Source organism: Nuphar pumila, chromosome 8, assembly GCF_984573655.1.
Source record: "Nuphar pumila chromosome 8, dmNupPumi1.hap1.1, whole genome shotgun sequence".
Taxonomy (NCBI): domain Eukaryota; kingdom Viridiplantae; phylum Streptophyta; class Magnoliopsida; order Nymphaeales; family Nymphaeaceae; genus Nuphar; species Nuphar pumila.
In genome coordinates this window covers 89,793,365-89,811,203 of record NC_143256.1, presented here as the reverse complement: position 1 = coordinate 89,811,203, position 17,839 = coordinate 89,793,365, and positions in this window count along the sequence as shown.

Here is a 17,839-nt window from a genome sequence, read left to right as displayed (position 1 = left end):
CGAGTCAAGAATCTCAAAGTAAAATTGAACTTTGAATTCGATTGGAGTTTTGAATAAAAAATGAATTTGGAACTTTTGAATTTGAATATAAAGTGAATTTGAAATCTCAAAGTTAAATTGAACTTTGAGATTGAAAATGAAAAGATGAATTGGATTTTATAAGAATTGAAGATTGATTGAAGAAGATATTTACATCACTTGGAATTTTGAAAAAAAAATTTGAAAACATGATGTAGTTCTATCCTAAATGGTGAATGAATTTGAAGATTTTTGAAAAGCTATTTCATTCTTTAGATGAATTAAAATAAGATTGAAGATATAATACATCCACTACAAGAAAATTGCTAATTAGCGACGGATAGTAGCGACGGCATTTTTCTGTCGCCAATTAGTGACGGCTTAGCGACCGTCGCTACGTTTCGTGATATTCGCAGATGTAGCGATGGAAAATTGTCCGTCGCTAAGTAGCGACGGCTTAGCGACGGACCAGTTTTGTCGCAACAACATGCTGCGGTTAGCGACGGATGGGGCGACGGTATTTTTCCGTCGCTACTTAGCGACGCCGTGAGCGACAAACATATTCCGTCGCTAAGGCGTTGTATATATTTGCGTCGGCTTAGCGATGAAATATGTCCGTCGCCAATCCGTCGCTATATTCCGCGTAAATCTGATCAGAACCCTTTTCCCTCTTTTCCTGTTTCCTCTCTCCCACCCTCCCTACGCAGCCCAACGCCTTCCGCCGCCGCCCGCCGCCCCGTCGCCTGCCGCCCCGCGTTCTGCCCGAGCCGTCGCCCCGCCGACCGACCGTCGCCTCGCCGGAGACAGGTTCGCCTGCCCTACGCGTTTCAAGAAGGGGATAAACCCCCTGCCTTTCCGGCATGGGGGGTCGACCCCCTCTCGGAAAGGCATGGGGGGTCGACCCCCTGCCGGAAAGGCAAGGGGTTTAACCCCCTTCCCTGCCGGAAATGCAGGGGGTTTAACCCCTTGCGTTTCCGGCAGGGGGGGTCGACCCCCTACCGGAAAGGCATGGGGGGTCGACCCCCTGCCGGAAAGGCAGGGGGTTTAACCCCCTGCCGTGCTTTCCGGCATGGGGGGTTGACCCCCTGCCGGAAAGGCATGGGGGGTACCCCCCCTGCCGGAAACACAAGGGGTTCAACCCCCTGCCGTGCTTTCCGGCAGGGGGTTAAACCCCCTGCCTTTTCGGCAAGGGGTCGACCCCCCGTGCCTTTACGGCAGGGGATTAAACCCCTTCCCTGCCGGAAACGCAGGGGGTTTAACCCCTTGCGTTTTCGGCAGGGGGGGTCGACCCCATGCCGGAAACGCAGGTGGGTTAACCCTTGTGTTTCCAGCAGGTCGACCCCGGCAGATGGGTTGACCCCCTGCCGGAAAGGCAGGGGGTTTAACCCCCTGCCGTGCCGTAAAGGCAGGGGGGTCGACCCCCTGCCGTACCGTTGCCGTAAAGGGATGACGACACGGCAGGGGGTTTAAACCCCCCTGCCTTTCCGGCAGGGGGTCGACCCCCCATGCCTTTATGGCAGGGGGTTTAACCCCCTGCCTTTACGGCACGGCAGGGGGTTTAACCCCCTGCGTTTCCGGTAGGGGGGGTCGACCCATTGCCTGAAACGCAGGTGGTTTAACCCCTGCGTTTCCAGCAAGGGTTAAACCCCCTGCCTTTATGGCAGGGGGTTTAACCCTCTTCCGTGACGGAAACGCAGGGGTTTAACCCTTGCGTTTCCGGCATGGGGGGTCGACCCCCTGCCTTTCCGGCAGGGGGTTAACCCCATGCCGGAACAGGCAGGGGGTTAACCCCATGACAGAACAGGCAGGGGAGTCGACCCTCTATCGGAACAGCAGGGGAGTCGACCCCTTGCCGGAACAGCTGCCTTTTTTTTTGTGGCGAGTTTTTTTTAGAACTGCATTTTTTTGTGCAGATTTTTCAACGAAACCAACTCGTGCTCAGCCACCTGTGGTAAGTAAATGAAAAAAACAATGCAAATCGGGTAAATACCCGTGGTGAGTAAGTGATGCAAGCGTATCACATGTTATTTAATTTATTGAATGCAACACTTTATTGTTCACACACTCAGTTGTTGATATCTAGGACTACTTTGTTGGAGTTCGGAGATCATGCTGAGCATGATTTTAATGTAGGAATATGGAAGTGTTCTTATTTTTGGAGTACGGAGTCCATGCTAAGCATGGTAGTAGTTAGTGAGATATTGAAGTGTGTTTGTTGCAGGTACATGTTTGCCATTTGTTTGATATGAATGATTATGATGTATTGCAATGTTTGATGTAATTGTATCCATGCTTGCATGTAGTTACTTTCAATTTGATTTTGACTTCCATGTGAAATTTTATAATAAAAGCATGCTTCAAATGATTGTATCATGTCATTAATAGTTTGCACATAAAAATATTAAGTTATCAATGCATGCATCAAAATTCTTGTTATTGTTTGACATAGTATATTGCATGATAAATTTGATATTTTCTTCATCGTAGCATTCTGATTGTTTTTTTTTTTAATTCGTTAGGATACTATTCGTAACATCATACGACAGAATGACTGCAAACCGTGAATGGATGTACCGTAGGATAGTGGACAATGAGTTATCGCATGAATATATGGATGGTGTTGACAGTTTTATTGAATTTGCAACGGCGAGTGTCAGTACAGTAGATCCCACAGGTCGGATTAGGTGTCCCTGCAAGATTTGTAAGAATAATCGATTTGTAGAACCACATGGCGTTAGACATCACCTATACAGGAAGGGTTTTGTGAGTGATTATCAGAACTGGACGTTTCATGGAGAAGAATTTAGAAACGATTTTGATGCACGGGTGAATGTGGTGCACGATAATCCATATATGAATTTGATATTTGATGCCGCAGGAACAGAACTGGGTTCTGCTATGAGTTCTAGTGATGTAAGAACTGCCATAGAAGAAGAATCACCAAACGATGCAGCTAGTAGATTTTATGATTTACTTAGAGATGCTGATGAGCCACTTTGGAACGGTTGTGAGAGTCACACTATCTTGTCTGCAGTTCTTCAACTAATGAATTTGAAGTCCGAGTATAATTTGAGTCAATCATGTTTTGACCGTTTGTGTATGATTGTGAAGAGTATGTTGCCTAAAGATGAGAAATTGCCACAAAATTTCTATCGTGCGAAAGTTATGGTCAACGCTCTAGGTATGGGTTACAAAAAGATTGATGTTTGTCCAAATCACTGCATGTTGTATTTCAAGGAGCAGGAAAATGACATATCATGCCCGTCATGTGGGCATCCTCGGTTCAAGCCAAAGACAAGAGGCAATGGTAGCACGAGATCAAAGGAAGTTTCATACAAGTTGCTCTGCTATTTTCCTATCACTCCTAGATTGCAGCGATTGTATATGTCTTCAAGGACAGCTAAACACATGAGATGGCATGCAAATAAAGTTCGACACGATGAAAACAAGATCACGCATCCTGTTGACGCTGAAGCTTGGAAGCACTTTGATCGTACTCATCAGAACTTCGCAATGGAAGTGCGAAATGTTAGACTCGGTCTATGTACAGATGGATTTAATCCATTTGGGAGTAGATCAACTCCATACTCATGATGGCCAGTATTTGTAACTCTATACAACCTTCCACCAAGCTTGTGTATGAAACGTCCAAATCTTTTCTTGTCTCTGTTGATCCCTGGTCCGACCTCACCTGGCCAAAATCTTGATGTATATCTAAGGCCATTGATTGATGAATTAAAAGTACTGTGGGATGACGGTGTTACCACGTATGATGCCCACAAAAAACAAAATTTCAACATGAAGGCCGTTGTTCTATGGACAATCAGTGACTTCCCTGCATATGGTATGTTATCTGGTTGGAGCACACATGGGAGGTTGGCTTGTCCGTACTGCATGGAGGATTCCAAAGCTTTTAGATTGAGGCATGGAAGGAAGCCTTGCTGGTTTGAGTGCCATCATCGATTTCTACCCAGCGATCATCCGTTCCGACGTCAAAAGAATGCATTTAAAGCAGGCACAACTGAAACGAAAGGTCCATCCTCAAGATTGTCCGGCATAGAGATTCTAAGAAGATTGCGATACTTTCCAGATGTATTAACAGATGTCCGCAGTCCTACACCCTTCCGTGGATTTGGGAAGGATCACAATTGGACGAAAAAATCTATTTTTTGGGAACTACCGTATTGGTCGACCCTATTGATATGACATAATTTGGATGTGATGCATGTAGAGAAAAATGTGTTTGATAATGTGTTCAATACAGTAATGAATATTAAAGGAAAAACGAAGGATAATCCGAAGGCCCGTATGGATTTAAAATTAATATGTAAAAGACCAGAATTGGAACTGAAAGAGTATAATGGCAAAGTACTGAAACCAAAGGCGAAGTACGTGCTCGAACTTGATCAAATAAAACATGTATGTCAATGGTTGAGACAACTAAGATTTCCAGATGGATATGTCTCTAACATTGCTCGGGCTGTGAAGATTGACGATGGACAGTTATATGGGTTGAAGAGCCATGATTGTCATATCTTTATGCAACGATTGATACCCCTAGGATTCCATGATATGTTAGACAAACCTATATGGGGGGTATTGTCTGAGTTGAGCAGATTTTTCAGAACATTGTCGCATCAGAGGTCGTTGTATCAGATGTAAAGAATCTCGAGGACTCTGTCATCACCACTGTTTGTCTGTTAGAAAAGATATTTCCGCCAGCATTTTTCGATGTTATGGAACATTTGATCATACATCTGCCATATGAACTAAGGGTTGGTGGCCCTGTGCAATATCGATGGATGTACCCATTTGAAAGGTATATGTTTTTTTATATTTGTCTCTTTAATGACAGATATTTAAAATTTGAAATGTATATTCTTGTCAGATGCATGTTCGACCTAAAAAAAAAGGTTCGTAATAAAGCAAGAGTAGAAGGCTCTATTTGTGAGGCGTACACTTTAGAAGAGATTTCAAATTTCTCATCTATGTACTTCGAACCTCATGTTCCAACACGTTACATATGCCCGCCCCGTAACGATGATGGAGAACAAGTAACTGTAGCTGACAAGCTGTCGATATTTCAACCACTTGGGCATGCATTTGGTATTTGCCGATCAAGGCTATTGACAGATCGAGAGCAAGATGCAACACACATCTATATTCTTTTTAATTGCTCAGCGATCGACCCATACATCGAGTAAGTATATGTATATGCAACTCAATTATAAATCCTTTTATGTTCTATATGTGGATACATGGCTCGGTAATATAAGTATTTGTGGTTTGCAGACGATTTGATCTGGAGTTGCAAAGCGAAGTTTCACATCTCACTGATGCAAAAGTACAAAAAGAACGTGAAACTAAGTTTGTGGAGTGGTTGAAACAGTTGGTAAAGAAGCTAACATAAATTTTGTACTTATAAACAACACTAAGTTACTTAATTGATCGTGATCATAATCATTGTTTATGTCTATGCGTAGGTTCGCCATGGTGATGTTAAAGATCAAGGAATATGTGATTTAGAAAATGGTCCGACCAAAGTTGTGCAATGCTACAACGGGTATATCGTAAATGGTTATCGATTCCATACAAAAGACTACGGTATAAACAAATCAACGATAAATAGTGGCGTGTGTGTCAAGGGTAGCAGCTACGGTGAAAATGAACATGATTACTATGGTGTTATAGAGGAAATAATGGAGTTGACTTACTTAGGCATGAATAACAGGGTTACGATATTCAAGTGTCATTGGTTTGATCCAACTGCAATAAGACTCGACAAAGCTTCAGGCATTGTGGAAGTGAATCATAAATCCAGGTTTGGAACATATGAACCATTCATATTAGCCTCGCAAGCTTAACAAGTTTATTATACTTCATATCCGAGTATAAAAAAGTCAGATAGAAATGAATGGTGGGCAGTTTGCAAGGTGAAATCCAAACTATACCCCGAGTATGATCAGTTACAGGAAGATGAGTTAGCTGAAGACAGTGATTACTATCGATCAGATGATGTCTATGACTTCGCTTATGGTCACGATGTTGCGCATGATATGCATGTCATATCTCCATTGGCCGATGAAACATTCATAGAGGAATGTGATCCAAATGATGTACCAAGTGGATGGGCAAACAATGAAGAAGAAAAAGAAGAAGAAGAAGAAGAAGAAAGTCAAACTAGTGACGAGGAAAAATTCTCAAACTAGTGAGCAAAATCTTATACTACAAACCTCTATTTAAATGCATTGTAATACTTGATGTGAGTTGTATTGCAATACTTGGTGTGAATGATTAAAAATTTTATTCGAATGTATTGTAATACTTGATACGAATGATTCGAATACATTGTAATACTTGATGTGAATGATTTCAATTATCTGAATGTATTATAATTTATGCAACGAATGATTTGAATTAGTGTAATACTTGATGTGAATGATTTGAATTATTTGAATGCATTGCAATGCTTGATGTGAATGACTTGAATGCATTGTAATACTTGATGTGAATTATTTGAATGTATTGTATGACATATGTTATTTGTTAGAATATGGTTCGTGGAGGTTATAGTGGTCGCTCATCCAGTAGTAGCCAGGCTCAGCCTTCATCTTCACGGGCTCCTGTGATAGGTATATCATATAACTAATTGGAATCTTGATTAGTTCAAATGCGCATTCTGAGAATTTCTAATGTATTTTTTTACAGATGATGTTGCGCCTGTACACGACCTACCTACACCAGTTGATCACACAAGTCAACAGCCAACGCAGGAAACAGGATCTTCTCAGGCTGGCACAAGAAGACTCATTCGAATAGTGTATATCGATAATCGACCGTAAGTATTTTGTTTTCAATTCTTGCATATCTTTTAAATATTTTATATTGATATTTACTGTGTAACAATTCATGTGCAGCACGAGGTTTGAGCCACAAGAAGTAGTACGGAAGATTAGGAATTCACTTCTTCAACATCTACCAGGACCAGTTGCTCAATGGAAAGAGTACCCAAAGGAGGTGTTAGACAGATTGTGGTCCTCATTCATGGTATACAGTTGTTCCTCATAGTTAATGTGTTTCATAGTTAATTTATTTAAGCAATGTCTACAGAATGACTGAAAATATTTGTAGGCTTCGAATCGCTTCGCAACTACGGTGGAAGAAAATGATGCAAGGAAGGTGTGGCAGAAGGTGGCTGCCAATCGATTTGCAGACATGTTGCACACTATGAAGACTGCAGCAAAAAAAGCATCTGGCGTAGTAGATGATCCATTACTGTGGAAGGGCCATGGTCCTATTACTATCAGGAGAGATTACTGGGATGAAATGTGCGATAAGTGGGCGGGAGATGCATTTAGAAATCGCTCTGCGAAGGCTGCACAAAATCGATCGAAGATGCCCGAAGCCCATCTACACACAGGTAGATTTAAGACATTTGGGAGCCACTTAAAGAAAATGGTAACTCATCAATATATAATATTAATTTTATAAGTATTGTTGCAAACTTGTGTACTAAATCTTTTGTCTTTTAACTTCGCAAGAAGCAGAAAAAGGAGGCAGTGTACCATATAAAGATAAGTTTGTAGAAACACATAAACGGAAGACCACGGGAGTCTTCGTATCAGAGAAGGCGAGAACGACAACGGTATGTATTAATTCTATTAATAATCATTGCAATATATATGCAAGTTATCATAATGTTATCATTAATTATTAATGAATACTTTAAACATTATTTTGTAGGAGGCATATGAGCAACAGATGGTAGAGCGATATGGCGATGACGCTACTCAACATCCATCATTTGATCCTACAGCATGGATGACTGCAGCAGGTGAACCCAAAAAAGGTCGCGTGTTCGGGTTTGGGAGTAATATGAACACTTCACCAGTTATTGGTTCTTCCAGTTACGGCTCACCGACTTCTTGCGCCGACATAAGCTCCAAGCAGCCGACTATTCCTTCCAGTGATGATGTACGCTAGATCATTAATGAATCACTGAATAACTATTTCCAATACACCGTCGCCCCCTTTCTCCGAAATAAGATCAAGGCCGCTGTTCAGGATAGGGGATCTTCGATTCCAGGTCCCTCTCAGGTATAATCACATATTCAGTTTTTTGTCTGCCTTAGAACACATATGAGCATAATCGAATCACATATATAACTTTTTGCCTGCCTAAAAACACATATGAGCATGTTATAATCACATATTCAATTTTTTGACTGCCTTAGAGCACATATGAGCATGCTATAATAACATATAGAGTTTTTTTATTGCATTAGAGCACATATGAGTATGCTATAATCACATATAAAGTTTTTTTGCCTGCCTAAGAACACATATGAGCATGATAGAATCACATATAAAGTTTTTTTGACTGCATTAGAACACATATGAGCATGCTAGAATCACATATATAGTTTTTTGACTGCCTAAGAACACATATGAGCATATTATAATCAAATATTCAGTTTTTTTGACTGCCTTAGCACACATATGAGCATGCTATAATAACATATAGAGTTTTTTTACTGCCTTAGAACACATATGAACATCTATATATCATTTATGATAGAATCACATATAAATTTTTTTGCTTTGCCTGCCTTAGAGCACATATGAGCATGCTATAATCACATATTCAATTTTTTGACTGCCTTAGCACACATACGAGCATGATCGAATCACATATATAGTTTTTTGCCTGCCTTAAAGCACATATGAGCATGGTAGAATCACATATAGAGTTTTTCTAGATGCCTTAGAACACATATGAACATGCTATAATCACATATTCAATTTTTTGACTGCCTTAGCACACATACGAGCATGATCGAATCACATATATAGTTTTTTGCCTGCCTTAAAGCACATCTGAGCATGGTAGAATCATATATAGAGTTTTTCTAGATTCCTTAGAACACATATGAACATGCTATAATCACATATTCAATTTTTTGACTGCCTTAGCACACATATGAGCATGATAGAATCACATATATATATATATATATAACTTTTTGTCTGCCTTAGAGCACATATGAGCATGATAGAATCACATATAAAGTTTTTTTTACTGCATTAGAACACATATGAGCATGCTATAATCACATATTCAGTTTTTTGACTGCCTAAGAACACATATGAGCATATTATAATCACATATTCAGTTTTTTGACTGCCTTAGCACACATATGAGCACTCTATAATAACATATAGAGTTTTTTTACTGCCTTAGAACACATATGAACATGCTATATATCATTTATGATAGAATCACATATAAAATTTTTTGCTTTGCCTACCTTAGAGCACATATGAACATGCTATAATCACATATTCAATTTTTTGACTGCCTTAGAACACATACGAGCATGATCGAATCACATATATAGTTTTTTGCCTGCCTTAAAGCACATCTGAGCATGGTAGAATCACATATAGAGTTTTTCTAGATGCCTTAGAACACATATGAACATGCTATAATCACATATTCAATTTTTTGACTGCCTTAGCACACATATGAGCATGATAGAATCACATATATATATAACTTTTTGTCTGCCTTAGAGCACATATGAGCATGATAGAATCACATATAGAGTTTTTTTATTGCCTTAGATCACACATGAGCACATGATAGAATCACATATAGTGTGTAATTTATTTCATTATATTTTGTTTATCAATACTGACTGTTGTTTTCTTGTGTAGGCTGCTAGCGATAATTAGCGTAGTGGAGCTGAAGGGACAGATAAAGACAATGAACAAGAAGACGCACAAAATCTTGTTGATGATTAGAGGACTGTGTTGAAGAAGTTCTATTTTTTTTATGTTTCCTAATTGTAATTGTTGAATTGTAAATAATTAAACTTCTTAATTTTAAGGTGGAATGATTAATTGTTGTAGATTCTTGTTATATGAAATTTTTTGTGTGGTTTGTTTTTTATTTACAGGAAATATAAATTGTACAAGAAATAGAAATTGCTCGGTATTTAATTTTCAAATAAATTTTTTTTAATTTTTTTTCGTGTTTGCGACGGAACCATCCGTCGCTATTTATATTAATCTAGCGACGGCATAGCGACGGAAGTAAATCCGTCGCCAAGCCGTGGTCGCCGTTTAGTACCGGCGGATTGGCGACGGAATATAGTGCTTGTTATTCCGTCGCAATTAGCGACGGACCTGGCAACGAAATAATTCCATCGCCAGTTAGCGTCGAAATATTCGCGACGTAAGCATACTGTCGCCTCGTTGTCGCTAATCCGTCGCTAACCATGTTAGCGACGGATTAGCGACGGAATGTGGTCGTCGCTAATCTACTGCTTTGTTGTAGTGATCCTTGACTATGGTCATTGAATGTATTATATAATAATCTATATTTAGATTCAAGAGAAGAATGAAATACATTTGGTGCTTTTATAGAATTTAAAATGAAATGAACTCTCAGTATACCCTGACTATGGCCATTGGTATATATTTTGAGTTAATTTTAAGTTAAATTCTGATAAAAGGAGAAAATATTTAAGAAAAATATGATGAATTTGGAAAAAAAAACGGATCCAGTGTGGATTCAGTGTTATTTTGTAAAAGATAAAAATCCTAAGTCTTGTTTACATCCTGACTATGGCCATTGATGTAAATCATCAACTTAGGATTAATTACCTCTTACGAAATGGTGCACGTTCCATTCGTGTTCCCATTTGTGAGATTTTGGAAAATAAAGGAGAAAATATGGAATTCATTTACAATGCTCATTCATTCTACCTAATGCTGGAAATGTAGAGTTTTTCATTAATGTCTAGTTTATTACAACACTGAAATTAAAAATATCAAAAGCTTCCAGTTCGACTTTTCACATATTCCTTCGAAAAGGGGAGTTAGCGCAAGATAACTGGCAGATAGAGAAGGGAATATCATATTGAATCCGAGATACAAAAAAAAAGGTTCTTATATATATTTTTATACTAATGCATCATGTTGAAAAGAAAGTGCACGCTGGAATGATATCTAACTAATGATGAAATGGATAGCTAGATGCATCCCAAGCTAATGTAAAAAAAAAAATTTGTTATGACACACACGATCATATCTATTTTATGATACTTGTATTCAATGAGAAAGGCTTACAGAATCATTTTAAGCCATAATGCCTATGGAAATAATGTTTAATAGGACATACTTCGTATATGCCAAAGATGCTACAACAGCTTTCTGAAATTTGCTTATGAATGCAAGTCACAATGTGTTGTGAATGCATGAGGTTATAACAACTTTGAAAGTTGCTGCAAATAGACTAATTGCAGGTGAAGATTAAATGTCATGTTGTGAAGATAACTGACAATATAAAAAATGAGGATGTTTGTATTATACTTGCAACAAAGAAGTGATATACATCAAATGTTAATGACATAAGGAATTAGAAGTAAGGAGGACATGCAGCAAAATAAAAATATACCGGTGAAACAATGTGCTGAGATGGAAAATATGCAGATGGGTAATGGTGCTGACAGTAAAGAGGTTGCAAGTAGTAGGGTATAATGAGTGCAGCAATGACATGATATACAATATACAAGGAATTTTCCATGTGAGAGCTTGATACATTAGAGGTAGAATAGCAGGTTTAAGAGATTTACCTCCAATTTCTTGATTTTGCAAAGGGGTAGAGGAATCCCTCACAGTTTGGTTAAACAAAATATATGAAACAAAAGAAATTGCTGATCATGCATATAATTCAGGGTTTATTAACATTTAAATATGCATGATTTTATAAAATAATGTTTCAAAAACCCAATTTTATGTTAGTTTTTGAGTAAATGTGCTAAAATGATTTAAAATTAGAAAATGAATAAAAAATAGTTTTATTTTACATTCTTATGCCTATTTTAGTTTTTTAGTTGGTTTTAGTTTTTATTAAAAAGAAAAAATAAAAAAATTAGAAAAATAGTTTTATTCAATTTAAGTGTTGTTTTTTTTTTAGAAAAGAAAAGAAAAAAATATAGTAGATTAGTTTTTGAAGTTCTTTTATAAATAGTTTTGTTTTTTTTTACTTTTGAAAAGAATAAAAAAAAAAATATCTAAATAATAATACAAACCGGGTGGAACCGGTTTGTATTTCTAAAAAAAAGAAAGTGAAAAACCAAACCGGCTGGAACCGGTTTGGAAGTTTTGAAAATAAAAAAAAAGGTTGTTTCAAACCGGTTCCAACCGGTTTAAACCCTTTTAAAAAGGGGCGTAAAGCAGATCGGAAAGGGCTCCAGTTTTGTGCGCCAAAAATTTTCTTTTCCCCCTCTGTTTTTCATCTCTTCCTTCCGTTTTTCCTAATTGCCGGATTCCCTCATCTCACATTACTTCTTCTTCTTCTTCTTCTTCTTCTTCTTCTTCTTCTTCCAGCAGCAGCAGCAACTATTCATCATCTGGTGGCAAGGAGATCTTCAATCGATGGCGGCGCCTGAAGTGGAAGTCACCTCTTACTTCCTTTTCCGGTAAGTAATTCCTTCTACTTCTTCTTCTTCTTCTTCCAATTAGTTTTTTTTTCTTCTTCGTTTTTAATTCTTTCTGAAGGATAATCTGCTGAATCTTAATTTCAAAAAAATTAAAAAAAAAAACAGAAAAAAAAGAAAGAAAATAAAACAGATCGGAATCGTGAAGAGTTTCGGTCTGTATTTGAATTTCGGTCTGTATTTGAATTCCGGTCTGTATTTGAAATTCCGGTGGATGTCTTCTGTTAAAGAAAATCAAAACAGAAAGAAAAAAAATTTTGTTTACTCGATCATTTCTGTTTCCAATTTTTTTTCCGATCTTTGATTTTTGTAATTGATGTTGTAGTTAAATGAACTTTGATTCGAGATTTATAGTCTGAAATCCATAATGTCACCGGATTACAATACTATGATCTAAAAAATTTTGATCGATCACCTAGATTGATGTCTGTGTTTTTTTTCCGGCGATAATTTATCCGGCAATCAAGATTGAATCCAATTTGTGTTCGGTTACCTGATTTCAATCAACTAGAAGTTCAGATTAGTATCTGATTTTTAGTGTTTAATACATCTGATCTGTTTTTAGTCGAACTATCTTCACATTTGCAATAAAAACCTGAGCCTTCTTGAATTGCCGGAACTATCTCTGAATCCATAAACTGATTGAGTATTAGTGGATTTTCTGTTCTCAATTAGATCATGTCTGTTTTTTTTCTTTTTCATTCAGTTCAGTTTTTCTTTTAAATTCCTTTTCTTTTCATTTTGATAAAATCCTGTTTTTTTAGTAAATTCATATTCATATTTTCTGTTTTGCAACATCCTGTTTCTGTTTTACATTTTATTTTCTATATTTTTAGTTGACATGGGTCGATTTGCTGTTTGTTTTTCTTCCAAGGATTTCTCTTGTTTTGCTTTAGTCAATATCTCTTACAAATGTGTTTCTTTTGCTATGTCTGTGTAAGTTTTCAGCTTGTTTTTCATTAAGTCATTCCTTGATGATTAAAATTCTTGATTTTACTGTTTTCAAAAGTTTTAGTGTTGCATTTTTTTCAATATTGTAAGTGCATAGCTTGTTAATAAAGTTTTAATTGTCTTTACTGTTCATTAATTGAAATAATTATATTTCATAAAGTGGAGTGTTAGTTACTTGTGTTAGTTAAGGTAGTTTCAATTGTCATGGAAGTCTTTTGATAATATTCTTCAGTGTTCTTTAACATTTAGCTAGTTAATATAGGTTTCTCTATTTCTATCTCTGGTACTGCTCGTGTTCGTTTTATTTGTGCAGGTTCGCACAGGAGTGGAGCAGAAGCGATTGCATGACATGGGAAGTGCAAGAATAGAAGATGTTTTTCTCTTATTTTAGAATTTAGGAATTTAATTGGGTTTGTAAATATTGCACTTTACGCCCTCTACGAAGGGTATTCATTTGTTGTAATAGTTAGTTGTCTTTACTTTTCTTGAATATTTTATATTTCAAATAATTCGGCAATAAAGATTAGTTAGATTTGTGTGTTTGAATACAACATATTCTCGTTCCCTGAGTTCGACCCGGTCTCATCCACTAGTGAGAACCGGTTTTTATTATTTGATGTCTGGTTTTCACATGCTTTTTATATAAAAATCTTTTCAAAATTACAACGATTTAAAAGAAAACATCAAATTTTTGGCGCCGTTGCCGGGGAACGGCGTAATATTAGTATTCACTTTATTGCCTAGTGTTTGCTTTGCATTTAGGTTTAGAACCACGTATGTGCATATCTTAGAGAAGAGCTTACTTTTCTGCACAGCCCACCTATTAGGATTCCTTTAGAGGTGACTGTGTACGATTGGTACCGTACACATAGATTTTATATTTCTTTGCATAATCTCTGTTATGTGTGACTGCGTGGTGTTTGTTTAGTTTTTGTTGTTTTTAGTTTACTCGCTTTGTGGTTTGCGTGGTTTGGCCGCTTAGTGCATTAGTTAGGTAGAAAACCCAAAGTTAGGACGTGAGCTACACCGGTCTACTCTAAGGTGTATGCAAGGGCGACGCTCACTTGACCCTGAGCTGGTAGAGCCGATTGAGGACCCCGAGTCCCTTATTAGGAGAGCCCAAAGATCTGCAACCATGGCTGAGAATCAGCAGATTACTCGTCCCCTTAGGGAGTACTTCATGCCTAACACCTATACTCCCGCCTCCTGCATCACAAGACCTGATGTAGGAGCAAATCAGTTTGAGATTAAGGCCAGTGTAATCCAAATGCTACCCTCATTTTATGGCCTTAGCAATGAAGACCCATATCGTCATCTCGACGAATTCTTAGAGATTTGTTCTACAGTGAGAATCAACAACTTTGGAGATGATGCTATGAGGTTGACCCTGTTTCCCTTCTCTTTGAAGGATAAAGCCAAACACTGGCTGAAGGCATTAGATACAGTTAGAATTACCACGTGGGAACATATGCAAAGAGAATTTTTAAAGAAATATTTTTCAATCGGTAAGACGAATCAGTATCGAAAAGCCATCACCAGTTTTACGCAAATAGAGGGGGAACTGTTTCATGAGACTTGGGAGAGGATAAAGGATCTTCTCCGCAAGTGTCCCCACCACCAGGTGCCTCGATGGCAACTGGTGCAATATTTCTATGACGGTCTTACTGAGAAGAATCGTCAAATGGTTGATGTCGCATGTGGGGGCACTTTCATGCTCAAGAGTGAGGATGAAGCGTGGTTGCTTTTTGAGACATTAAGCAAGAATTCGATGCACCATGCGACAGCTTCACGATCTGATAGAGTTACACCTGTACAAGATAGCACTAAGAAGGCAGGTATTTTTGAGATAGGGATGAACCTTGAGTTGAGCAACAAGGTAGACCAACTGTCCCAGAAATTAGATCAATTGTTGTTGGGTCCCTCTCCTGCCATGCAGGTGTGTGCGTTGTGTGCAAGTCCTGCACACCATGTTCTCCAGTGTCCAGCTGCGTCACAGTATCCTGAGTTTGTCCAAGAGCAGGCTCAGATGGCTCAGAACTTCGCTAGGCCCGCACCCAATTCATTTGCCAATACTTACAACCCGGGCTGGCGAAACCATCCAAATTTCTCATGGCGTAACTCACAAGCCCAAGCTCCTAACCCTTCCCAGAATCAATCCAGACAAGGTGGTTATACACCTGGATTTCACAGATCCAATGATCCTTTAGCCCAACCTGCGTATAATCAAATCCATTTTCAGGAGCCTTCACATAGTCAGTCCTTCGAGGACAAAATGCTACAAGCATTTTCAGATATTAAGGCGAATTTGAGCTCACATACCCAGTCAATTTCAAAGTTAGAAACTCAAATGGGGCAGCTCGCTGAAGCACTTAGCAGGAGAAATGAGGGAGCATTGCCTAGTCAGCCTATAGTTAACCCTAGGGGTAAAGAACCTCTGCAGAGTTTGCATATGACAGATACACATCAAGAGCAAGCTCAGGCAGTAGTAACCCTTAGAAGTGGGACGCAGTACCATTCGAGGGAGGCTGCAGAAGAAAGAGAGAAGATAATTAAGAAGCAGCCTGTCCCTAATGTTGTACCTCAGGAAAGCGAGAAGGTTCTTCTATTTGGGCCTTCCATAACCCATATTCCTAAAGCCCCCTTTCCTGAGGCGTTAGAGAAACCGAGAGCATTAGGTAAGTCGGGAGTAAACATGCAAGAGATGCTTGAGATATTCAAGCACGTTCATATAAACCTTCCCTTACTAGATGCCATCCAGCAAGTCCCTGCATATGCAAAGTTCCTCAAAGAGCTTTATACGCAGAAAAGGAAGTTGAGGTCCCATGCGCAGAAGAAAATATATTTGACGGAGCAGATCAGTGCAGTATTGCAACACCAGACTCCACCCAAACTTAAGGACCCAGGGACCCCTATCATCTCATGTGTCATAGGAAACATTACTGTTGAGCGTGCTTTGCTTGACCTTGGGGCAAGTGTTACATTTTGCCGGGTTTCTTCTATGACAAATTTGGATTAAAAGAGATGAAATCCACACCTATGACGCTTCAATTAGCGGATAGATCGATTAAGGTCCCAAGAGGGATACTTGAAGATGTGTTAGTCAAGGTGGAGGATTGTTATTTCCCTGTCGACTTCGTGATATTAGATATGGAGGGAGTTGATAGCATCAGACAGACTCCTATTATTCTTGGTCGCCCTTTCCTAGCTACCGCCAATGCGTGCATTAATTGCCGCACTGGTGAAATGGATGTTTCATTTGGAAATAGGAAAATGAGGATGAACATTTTTTGTGCATCGATGGAGTCTGATACTGAAGAAGCTTCTTTTGAGGTTGATATCATTCAAGATATTATAGAAGCTGAACATGATTGGTTGTTGAGTGATCCACCTCAAGAGGAGATTGATGAATCATTCAAAGAGGATCGCCTTGATATGATAGATAGTGAGGCAGATAATGTCAGTGGGGTTTGGCATTCCGAACCACTTCCAGAGTTAGCTGAGAAGCCCGCAAAGCCATCGATAGAGAGTCCCCCAGAGTTGGAGTTGAAGCCTTTACCAGCTTCACTCAAGTATGTCTTTTTAGGAAAAGAGCAGACTCTCCCAGTTATTATTTCTGCAAACCTGACAGATTCACAGGAGCATCAGTTGTTACAGGTTTTGCATGAGCACAAGGAAGCTATTGGATGGTCTGTGGCGGATTTAAAGGGGATTGACCCTTCCTTTTGTATGCATCGGATCATTATGGATGAGGGAGCTAAACCCTCAAGAGAATCACAAAGGAGATTAAATCCTCACATGAAAGAAGTGGTGAAGAAGGAAGTAGTTAAATTGTTAGATGCTGGGATTATTTATCCTATCTCCGATAGTCAGTGGGTGAGTCCTACCCAGGTTGTTCCCAAAAAGTCTGGGCTCACTGTGGAAAAGAATGAGAAAGGAGAGAGCATTCCCATGAGGATTACTACAGGATGGCGAGTATGTATTGACTATAGGAAGTTGAACAGTGCAACTAGGAAAGATCATTTCCCGTTACCGTTCATCGACCAAATTTTAGAAAGACTTGCAGGCCAGCAGTATTATTGTTTTTTAGATGGATATTCCGGATATAACCAGGTGGTCGTTCATCCCGAGGATCAGGATAAGACAACATTTACCTGTCCCTATGGTACATTTGCGTATAGGAGGATGCCGTTTGGGCTTTGTAATGCCCCTGCTACATTTCAGAGATGTATGATGGCGATTTTCTCTGACATGATGGATGATGTCCTTGAGATTTTCATGGACGATTTCTCGGTTTATGGCTCTTCTTTTGATGATTGTCTCAAAAAATTATCTCGTGTACTTCAGCGCTGTAGGGAGACAAATCT